This window comes from Sciurus carolinensis, chromosome X (genome assembly GCF_902686445.1).
Source record: "Sciurus carolinensis chromosome X, mSciCar1.2, whole genome shotgun sequence".
Taxonomy (NCBI): domain Eukaryota; kingdom Metazoa; phylum Chordata; class Mammalia; order Rodentia; family Sciuridae; genus Sciurus; species Sciurus carolinensis.
In genome coordinates this window covers 127,952,406-127,964,226 of record NC_062232.1, presented here as the reverse complement: position 1 = coordinate 127,964,226, position 11,821 = coordinate 127,952,406, and the positions used below count along the sequence as shown (strand labels likewise).

The following is an 11,821-nucleotide window of genomic DNA, read 5'->3' as shown; positions in this document are numbered from 1 at the left end:
TAATTACCATTGCAGAAGTTTTGAGTTGAGTATTTTGAGTAGAATAATACCCCCCATTAGCTATACTCTCCACTCATTGTGGTACCTTACAGATGAGCCCAGAGAGCTGTAGAGGTTAAGATCATAGGGCTATTTACAAACACCCATACAATATCCCTGCTCAACTCAGTAATGCCTATCTGAACACATGGTCATCATTGTCCACTGAGAGGTCTACCTAATGCACTCAGAGCTTTCTACAATTCATTCCATAAATTCTGGGTTCAGCATCCTTTCCTGAAGATCTCCTTTGTGCCACATTCTTTTTTTTTTCATCCTGCTACATTTTAATTAAGTACAAAGACCCCTATTCTCCAGGCGTGTCACCTAGAGACCATTTATTTCACCCACTGCTCTGTTTGGCCGCCAATCTCTTGTCTCTCTCTTCAGCAATGGTGAGGCGGATTCCTTTTCCTCGGGGAAGAGAAATCCATGGTTTGTTGCCTTTGCCAATAACAAAAATGTTGGAGAACTGGGTGGCAAAGCTGTTACCATTGGCATCTTTCACATGAACCACGTCAAAAGAGCCAGGATGTCTCTCTCTGTTGGTAATCACACCAATTCTTCCCAAGTTAGCACCTCTGGTCACCATACACAGGTTACCCGTGTCAAACTTGATGAAATCGGTAATCTTGCCAGTCTCCAAATCAATCTGAATGGTGTCATTCACTTTGATTAGGGGATCAGGGTAACGAATGGTTCGAGCATCGTGAGTCACCAGATGAGGGATTCCTTTTGTGCCCACAAAGATCTTTCTCACTTTGCACAACTTGTACTTGGCCTCCTCAGGTGTAATACGATGAACAGCATCATCATATCAGATGGAAATTCTCTCCAGTCTTATCAATGCTGATGACATCCATAAAACCGGCGGGGTAGGTTATATCAGTTCGAACTTTGCCATCAATCTTAATGAAGCGCTGCACGCAAATCTTTTTTACTTCATCTCCTGTCAGGGCATACCTAAGTCTGTTCCTTAGAAAAATGATGAGAGGAAGACATTCTCTCAGCTTGTGGGGACCAGTGGATGGACGAGGAGCAAACACACCAGTCAATATATCCAGCATCCAATGCTTAGGAGCTGCTACCCGCTTCAGATGCTTCTTGGGACCACGAGCCATGGCTGCTCTAGGCACGGAAAGAGCTGTGCCACATTCTTAAAGATTATGTTTTAGTATTTTTTTCACTTACAGCCCTGACAGTTAATAACACCATCCTTTCACAAACCCAGCACATAGCTAAATATCAGTGCTGATTCTCATGCTTCCTGCTCTGATGCCATTTGCAAAATGAAGGATTGTGGTCACAATAACAAGAGGGATCTATTCCAATGGACTTTGTGAGTTGTCCAATTATGGAAAGGAATGTATCTCCTCATGTTCTCTACCTATCTGTACCTATTTTTGATAAGTGTGTGCATTGCTCCCAAATTGATATTCTCAAGAGTAGATTTAAATAGGGAAGGGATCAAAGCCACACCTGTGATTAAATCACTTTTCAAAAGTCACAAAGCAATTAAGTGGTCGATCATAGCATCCTACCCAGTGTTGTCTGACTTCCACAACTTGATTGACAGAGTCTTCTTCTCCCACCCTATCTGTCCCTGATTCCTCATTAGCCATACTACTTGCATATCTCTAAATCCAAAGAAGTTTGGAATAAAAAAAAGTAATAGCGTGGGCAGCTTTCTCAGAGCCCACCCAGACCTGCTGTGGGTTTTATTCCCAAGTTTTGAAGACTTATCTTCTTCCTCTGCCCCTTGACATCTCTTCTGAAATCTGAAGAGAGACCATGGCCTCTGTAGTTACTCCTTTCTGAGCCTCAGTTTCCCAGATTGTTGATTGAGGAAACTTGATTAATGATCTCAATTCCCTTCTGGCTCCGACATTCTGTGATTCTAAATGTCAAAGTAGTCAGGGCATCTGATTTGAATTTCTAAAACTAGAGAGGATTCACTGACCTGTAGAAGGCATGGATATTAGAAGATTACCTCTTGAAGAGAAAAAAAAACTGAGCAATGGACTTCAAAGATGGCAGCTGATAACTGAGGCCACCATTTGATTCAAGAGTAGGATTCAGTTTGGTCATGATCACAAATGACAAAACTACCTTTGTGCACTCAGAGCTAGCCAACCTCTTTGGCTCCTGGAAGGACTAGGTCTATTATTGATAGCTCAATGGCAAGCTGTGAAATCTTGCTTGATGGGTAGGAAAAAAACTCCATGAAGAGAAGGGTGGCATTGTCCACCTAGTCAAACTCCTTCAGAGACAGGTACCCTCATTCTTGCCCAGAGTGGCCTTTGATGAGGCCCCAGGGAAACAGGTTTTCTGTTTTGTCTGACATTCTTAAAATGGCATTCATTCTCACCAAAGCCTGAGGAATACTTCAGAGCAAAACTGAATAGGTTGATAAGATTTTCTTTGCTGCATGACTCATTCATTTCACCAGGAAACTCAAAATTAGATTACCAAAAACAAACCAGTTCCTCAAAAAGTTAAGCAGAATTAACATATGAACCAGTAATTCAGTACTAGCTACTGTAATTGAAATAAGTAATTGAAGAAAATTAAAAACACATATCCACATAAAAACATGTATGAAGAAGTCCATAATAGCATTATTCATAATAACCACAATATGGAAGAAACCCAAATATCCATTTGAATAATGATGAATGTATAAACAAAATATACTACAGTTATACAGGGGGATATTATGCAGCCATAGAAAGGAATGAGGTACTAATGCATGCTATAACATGGATTAACCCTGAAAACATTATGCTAAGTGAAAAAGTTCTGACATAAAAGACCACATATTAGATTACAAGGATTACATTTATGCAAAATACGCAAATCCATAGGAATAGAAAGTAGATCAGTGGTTACTGGTGACGGAGGAAAAGAAGACTGAGGGGTAACAATGAGTGCAGTTTCTTTTAGAAACGATGAAAATATTCTAGAACTAGAGAGTGGTGATGGCTGCACAATTGTGTGTACACAATCAAAATCACTGAAGTGCATACTTTAAACAGGTAGATTTAATGATATATGAATTGTAGCTTAATTTTTAAAATGGTCTAGAATTGCAACTCAATTTTTTTACAGTGACCAATGACATAAACTATTATTTTATTTTTAAAATAAATATTAAAATCAAATTATGTAGAATGGTTTACATTTAGTAAACTAATTTGCCCAGATTATATTAGACTTCTACATTTCAAATATCTCTCAAAATGACATCTATTGCTTGATCTGCTGCCAAATTAATTTTTTTGTTCTTTTTAGTTCTACATGACAGTAGAATGTATTTTGGCATATCATACATAAATCGAGTATAACTTCCCATTTTTGTGGTTGTTCACGAGGTGGAGTTTCACTGGTTGTATATTCACATGTGAAAATAGGAAAGTTATATCCAATTCATTCTACTGTCTTTCCTGTTCCCATCTTCCCTCCTTTCCTTCATGTACTTTTGTCTAATCCAAAGGGCTTTTATTCTTACTGTACCCCTCTTATTGTGTGTTAGCACCTGCATATTGGAAAGAATATTCAGCCTTTCATTTTGGGGGATTGGCTTATTTCACGTAGCATGAGAGTCTCCAATCACATCCATTTATGGGCAAATGCCAAAATTTCATTGTTCTTTAAGGCTGAGTAATATTCCATTGTGTATATGTACCACAATTTCTTTATGCATTCATCTGTTGAAGGGCACGTAATTTAGTTCCACAGTATAGCTATTGTGAATTGACCTACTATAAACATTGATGTGGCTGTATCTCTGTAGTATGCTGATTTTAAGTCCTTTGGGTATAGACCAAGGAGTGGGATAGCTGGGTCAAATGGTGGTTCCATTCCAAGTTTTCTGAGGAATCTCCATACTGCTTTCCAGAGTGGCTGCATCAATTTGCAACCTCATCAGCAATGTATGAGTGTACCTTTCTCCCCACATCCTCACCAACACCTGTTGTTGCTTGTATTCTTGATAATCTGCAACTCAAATTTTAAGGACTGGCCAAAGATCATCTACAGGTAAATCCAACTAAAATTCTAAATGTTGGTAAAAGGTAAGATCACCTCTACATTATAAACCATCATTTGAATCTAATTTTCAATTGTACAAAAAAGCACTTTGGAATAAAAAAGGAAAAGAGTGAAAATAACAACACAAAGTTAGCCTGAGTATCTCTACAAATATCAAAGTCCATATAATTTCTATAGCTGTTGTAATAAATCACTACCAATTTGATGAACTAAAACAATGCAAGCTTATTATCTTACAATTCTGGGAATTGGAAATACAAAATGGGTCTGTCTGGGCTAAAATGAAATCATCTATAAAGCTGTGTTTTCCCTTTACATTTTTCTTCCTCTTTCTTTCTTTCTTTCTTTCTTTCTTTCTTTCTTTCTTTCTTTCTTTCGTCTTTCTTTCTTTCTCGTGTGAAGATATAGTGGAAAACCCATTTCTCTATTCTTTCTAGTTTTTAAAGGATTCTTGTCATCATTTTCTTTTGTCCCATTACTCAATCATCAAAGTCATCAATGTTGAGCCCAGTTCTTCTCACACTGCCATCTCCCTGATCCTGTCAATGGTGCCTCCTGTTTCCACTTATAAAGACCTCTGTGGTTACATTACTTTCACCCAGATAATCCAGAATAATCTCTCCCATCTCCAGGTTAGTAACCTTATTTCCATCTATAACGTTAATTCCCCTTTGTAATACAATTAAATAGGTTTCCCAATTCATTTGATGAGGTCAAAATTTTCCTTGTACTTAAACGAAGACTTATGAGAAAAGAAAACCACAGACCAATATCCCTCATGAGTAAAAATTCAAAAGTCCTTAACAAAAAAAATAGCAAATAGAATCCAGCAACATATATTAAAGAATAATATAACATGACTAAGTGGGGTTTATGCCAGGAACATGAGATTGGTGAAGCATTCAAAAATCAATCAATTCTCCATATTAACAGAAGAAAAATAGCATAACATCCACTCCAGTTTCACAAACAACTGCATAAAATTCTGCATCTATTCCTTGTAACAGTCTATGCAAAACTAAGAATAACCTGATCAAGAACACCTAGAATATGATCTACAGCCAACATTCTCAATGCTGAAAAACTGAATGCTATCTCCCTAAGATCAGAAAAAGACAAGGATGTCCATTATCACCATTCTTATTCAACATTGTACTAGAAGTCCTGGTCAGTGAAATAAGGCAAGTAAAAGAAAGAAAGGCAAAAAGAAAAGGAAGAAATGGGATACTCTCTACTCACAAATGACATGTTTACATAGAATAATCCTAAAGAATGTACCAGAAATCCCTTAGAATTACTAAATTTTACAATTTGACAATAAAAGATCTACACATAAAATTATATTTTTCTTTCATGCATTGGTAAGGAAAAATTGGAATTAAAACTTTTTTAAAGTACCATTCATAAAAGCATCAAAATTTAAATAGTTAAATATAAGCCTAAAAAAGTATATACAAGATCCATAGACTGAAAAATCACAAAAGCTCTGATGAAATTAACAAAAGACATTCTAACTAAGTGAACTGATATACCAAGTCCATGTTTTGAAATACAATATTATCGAGAAGTCAAATTTTCCCAAAATTGATCTGTAGATGCCAAGTAACTGCAATAAAAATCCCAACAAGTTTTTAATAGGTATCAAAACCAAATTGTCATACTTATATAGATAGGCAAAGAAACTTGAATAGCCATTTTTTTAGAAAAAGAGAACAAAGTCAGAAGACTAACCTTATCTGATCTCAAGGACTCGTGGAACATATATTCAAGATGGAGTACATTCTGGACCATAAAACAAACCTTGAAATTTTAAAAATAATTCGTCATACAGTGTTTTAACAGACCAAAATGGAGTTAAACTAAATATCAATAACAGAAAGCTATAGAGAAATCTATGAATACATGGAAGCTAGACAAAACACTTCCAAATAAACCACGGGTCAAAGAGGAAGTCTTAGGGAAATTAAAAAAAAAAAAACACACACGCACACATTGAACTGAATGAAAATGAAAACACAACATATAAAAATTTATAAGACACAGCTAAACAATGGAGAGGGAAATGCATACATTAGAAAATGCATATATTAGAAAAAAGGGAAAAGTCTCAAATCAATAACCTAAGTTCCCACCTCAAGAACTTAAAAGCACTGGGGATGTATCTATGTATCTAAGTGGTAGAGCACTTGCCTAGCATATATGAGGCCCTCGGCACTGCAAATGAAAAAAAAAAAAAAAAAACTTTGGAAAAAGATCAAAATAAACCCCAAGCAAAACATAAGGAAGGAAATAATAAAAATGAGAGCAGAAATTAATGAAATTGAAAAAAGTAAAACCAGTAAAATCAATTTGAAAAAAGAATTTGTTCTTTGCAAAGATCGATAAAATTGACAAACCTCTAGCAAGACTGACCAAAAAATTAAAAAGACAGAAAACATGAATGCTCAAAAGTAGAAATTAAACAGTATATCTTGACAGGCCTGCAGACATCAAAATGATAATAAGAGAATAGCACAACTTTAGACATATACGTTTGATTATTTAGACAAATAGACCAGTTTTTTGAAAAATGCAAACTACCATGACTCGTTCAGTATAAAAGAGATAATTTTAATAGTCTCTAATACTAATAAATACATTAAATTCATAATTTTCAAACTCACATAAAAAGACATCTCCAGGCCTAGGTCATTTCACTTGAAAATTCTAATAAACTGTTAAAGAATTAACACAAATTCAATACAATCTCTTCTAGAAAATAGAAGAGGAAAAGCAAATTCTGGTTAATTTTATGAAGCTAGTTTACCAGTGAAACCCAAACCAGGCAAGGGCATTACAAGAAAAGATAACTATGAACCCATATCTCCCATGAGCAGAAATAGATTAAATTCAGCACCACATAAAAAGAATACAACACGACTAAGAAGGGAGAGAGTGAACCTATAAAGGAGGAAAACAGAATAGGGAAAGGTGTTAAAAAATAAATCTAACTACTTTTTTTTTCTTCTGCTTGTCAAAATTCTACCCTCAGTGCTATCAGATCAAGACCCGCCTTGAATATAAAGCCCCCATCAAATTGAGTTAATCTGATCACGTGAACTTGTCATCTTAATGCCTTAATTTCCACATCTGTAAAATGGAAATGATATTAGCTATTATATCACCAGGAAACTGCAAAAATTAAAGTGTTCCATCAATTGTAGTACATCCTATGAGCTAGAAATTAAGTTGAGGGTGTACTGTTCATATCGGTACAACTCACAGGACCTGTCATGGCATTAAGACTTGGAAGATACCTGCTAAATCAAACTCCATTTTATAGAACTGAAGGGAGTCCAGAGATCTAAGTTGCTGTCTGAGGTCTCACAGAGGGTTGGAGACTGAAGTGAGACTAAATGCCAGGTCTGCTATCTCCCGGTCTAGAAATGGCTTTTGCTACACATTACATACTAGGTGATGTGCACACATGTTTCTAAGAACACGACCTCTGTGCAGGGCAACATAAATATACATAAGTAAAGGTCCACCAGTACATAGAATAGGAAGGAACTTTTAGTTTCATTTGCTAGCAGAACCTCATAGCCAGGCCACTCCCACCTGCTGTTTTTCCTCCTGACAATTCTATGATCTACTAGTTTTGAAGTTTGCCTTTTAGTCTTTTAAAGTAAACTTTCATATTTTTATACATTCAATTTCATCTCACAATTCTCTATGGCTTCAGGCTAATTTAATTGTTAGAATTAGCCCCCTGAGGAGTTGACAGAGACCAGCAGTGATCAAGTTAAATTCACACTGCATGATCAGTGTTTAATTAGGTATTGTTGTGAAATCCTTGTTAATTACAATGTTGGTATCTTTACAAAATGATGATTCACTTTTTATATATCTCCGAGGAAATTAAGGCCAATGTATCTTGTGGCCTAGAGCCAGTTACAGCCCTAAATAGATAGGTTAAAGATCCAAAGAAGCCCACAGAATTATGCCCAAACTTCTTGGCAAAGGTGCAAAATTTTAACCAAAGAAATTGGACATCCCTGGGAAAAAAAATTAACATGAACCCAAACCTCACACTTTATATAAAAATCAACTCAAAATAGATCAACTCAAATAAATCAACTCAAGATAGAATTGCTTTTCATGTCTTTTGCCCATTTAAGAAAATGTGAGAAAGAAAATGTCCTTTAGTGTACTCATATGTATTTTGGCTATCAATTCTCTGTCAAAAACTTGTGCTATAGTGTGTGTGTGTGTGTGTGTGTGTGTGTGTGTGTGTGTATTAAACTCTATAAAATTTCGTCCCCTGGATGAGTACCCACAATCACCATCTAGACAGTGAACAGTCCTACGGTCCTTCCCTCACCACAAGGCTTCCTCATGTTGCCCTTATAATCACACCCACCTTCCTCCATGTTGCTGCTCTAGTCCCTGCTGGAATCCCTGGCCATCACTAAACTACTTGTCACCCTGTAATGTTGTTGTTTCAAGAATATTACATCTATAGAATCATACAGCACTGCAACTTTTCAAGATTGGCTCTCCTACTCAGAATAATTTTCTGCAGATTTTTCTGATCTAGGTTATGTATTGTTAGTTCATCCCTTGTGATTGGTGAGTAGAATTCCATGGTATGTCTGTACCTCAGTCAGCTGAGAAATGCCTACTGAACTACAAGAAACAATTTCACATCCACTAAATAGGCAAAAATGTAAAAAGACGACAATACCAGGTATTGATAGTGTAAAACTGAGTGCAAATACTTTAGCAAACAATTTGCTGACATCCAGTAAAGTAAAAGATTCATGTATTTTGTGACCTAAAAATTTCATTCCTGAATCTCTAACCTGGATAGAGGCTTAAAATTATTTTGTTTATGAGCCATTGTATGAAATCAATTTTACACTGTAACTCAATAAATGTTTATAATTAAAGCAAAAGTTCTCCAAGGACTCATATCCTGCATGCAAAGCCTTCTGATATTTTCTATTTCATTTCATTTTTAATACTTAAACATGACCAATTAAAATAATTTCATGATTTATTATTGCAGTGTTTCTCAACTTTGGCTGCATATCATAATTATCTGGGGTCATTCTAAATTCCATTATCCAAGCCATGACCGAAACAAATTAAATTAGAGTATCTAATGGTTCCTCACATGATTCCAATATGTAGCGTAAGCTGAGAATTATTGCATTAATGGGTCATAATATGAAGTCTGAAAAACAGTGTTCAAACTGCTTAAATTCCAATAAAGTCTGTAGGTTATTAGTGGTATTATGTCAATATTAGTTGGGGTTTTAAATATCATACAATAGTTATGTGATATTAATATTACAGAATGCTAAGTGACTATTTCATAGGAAATCTGTTATTTTGCAACTTTTCTCTAAGTCTAAAATTATTTCCAAATAAAAACATTTTAAGAGAAAAATGTTTAGAAAAATTTCTGCATTGAAAGACATATGAGAATATTCAGACCAAAACTTACTTATGAAGACAGAAAACAGGAAACACCAAAGTTCACCAACAGGAGATGAATGAATAGCTTGGCATGGTGGTGCATGCCTATAACCCCAGTGACTCAGGAGCCTGAGATAGGAGGATCATAAGTTCAAGTCTAGTGTCACCAACTTTGCAAGACCCTGGCTCAAAATAAAAAATAAAAAAGGGGTCGAGGATATGGCTCGGTGTTTCAGTGCCCTGGGTTAAATTCCTAGGACTTAAAAAAAATAAAAGGAGGTGAGTGGATAAACATATTATGGTAAATTTCTACAATGGAATACTATAAGGAGTTAAAATACAGGAGTCAAAAGTGCATGCATTAGCATGGATATATCTCAAGAACAAATGAGTGAATAAAGCATATTGCATAAGAATAATAAAGCCTAATTTCATTTTCTTAACCTAAAATATGTAAATAACAGGACATTTTTATGGATACACAAATATTGAACAAAAAATAGAGAGAGACATGGGAAAAAAATCACTAATTTCAGAATACCTGGAGGCAGAGGCAAGGGAATGCAATTGAGAGAGGGCAGATAGGGGCCCTCATTGCATTTGTACAGTTTAAATACTTAAGCTTGTTAGTGGGTTATGTAAGCACTGATTGCATTGCTATATATGATGAATGATATACATCATAATTAAAAATTAATACAATTGTAGCAAATGTACTATTCTTGTGGGTGATGTTGATATTAGGAAAGGTTGTACATACAAGTTGGGGAGGGAGCTTAAGGAATGTTTCTGTACTTTGCTCTTAATTGTGCTGTGAAGCTAAAACTGCCCTTTTTTTTTAAAGTTTAAGTCAAAGGACTCGTAAGCAGCTGAATTACAGAGCAAGTAAGTGGGCGCAGCATGCCACTCTTTTTCTCTAACCAACTGGGACATCTACCAATGTGCTTCACTGCGAATAGGCATGGAAGAGAACTGTGCCAAGTGAATGACATGGCCTTGGGACTAGTGTTTCATTAGTGATTGGAACAGGTGTAAGCTCAAATAGCAGTCCAGGTCTTCTCTCACTTTAAAGACAAACTCATCCATGTTGGTATTCTCTTGGCATAGGACCAAGAATAGTTAAAACATAGGAAATAAGACCCATGTATGCCATTGTCACCTTTAATTAACCACAGGCATTTCTGTAATATAACCTGAACTCTAGCGACTAAGACTGGGACAGGAGTACTGGAGGTAGCAGGAGGTAGCATAAACCGGACTGGGAGACATGCCTTCTTATTTGAATAAGAACCACCCACAAATAGGGCTGTGAACAGTCAAGTCAGACCTTTGTCATGATCATGTTTGGGATGAGCACTCACCATCCCACTGAGAGATTGAATGATGGAGAAGAGGAAGGAATTTAGGAATTTAATTTAGGATTCAGGGTCATTTTGAGAAGATGAGTCAGGGAGAAATCCAGGGTTGTGGACACCTACAATCAGTGTAAGGCCATTAAGCACCTAGGGTGCTTCAGAAAAGAATGAAGAAGGGATGGGGGAGGTACCAAAAAACTCCATTTACTTCCTAACTGAGCCTGAGGCCCTCTCCTGTTGCCCACTTTCTCCCAGATGGCACATGGGCGATGCCTTCCAAGGAGAAAGGAGTATTTTGGCTCCAACTCCATGTTCTCCTGGTGGAGTTCCAGGTTCTGGGGTGGAAGGGTACAGTATACCAGTACCATTCATCCTGCTGTCCTGCCACATGGCAAAACTTCTCCCTCCCCTTGCCCTAGACATCCCCCTTGTAAAGGAAAACGTCATTCTTCGCATCAGCTGCTGGGATGGCTCCAAGAGAATATCTACCTACAGAAACCTGGGAAGACCCACACAGCAATGAGAACATTGTGTGAATCCTGCAAAGCAAATGTGAGTCCCACATGGGTATCCCCTTGTTCAGGGCACAGTACTAAACAACTGCAGACATGAACATCAACAGGAGTGGAAGAATTGGCAAGGGATTTAGAAGATTGAGTTTACAAGTTTTGGTTACCGACATGGGAATGTTGTGAAGAAAGTTGTGGAGGATGAGAATTGAAGGATTTTTTCCAGAGCTTGGCAAGTCAATGAGATGCTAGGTAGTGGAAGGGAAGCAGGTTGGGTGGGATAGGATGATGGGTTAAGGAATTCGGGTGACAACTGAGCAGAAGGATGCCAGAGGCAGGTGGCTCCCCAGCTCTGGCATTCAGAGGAAAGGACTGGACCGAAGGCATGCATTTGGGCACTATTACCAT

At 36.8% G+C, this 11,821-nt stretch overlaps 1 pseudogene; it reads right to left on the bottom strand.

Annotated features, from left to right (window-relative positions):
* Positions 1 to 302: 302 nt before the first annotated feature.
* LOC124972109 (40S ribosomal protein S4, X isoform-like) lies at positions 303 to 1,166 on the bottom strand (annotated as a pseudogene).
* Positions 1,167 to 11,821: the final 10,655 nt, after the last annotated feature.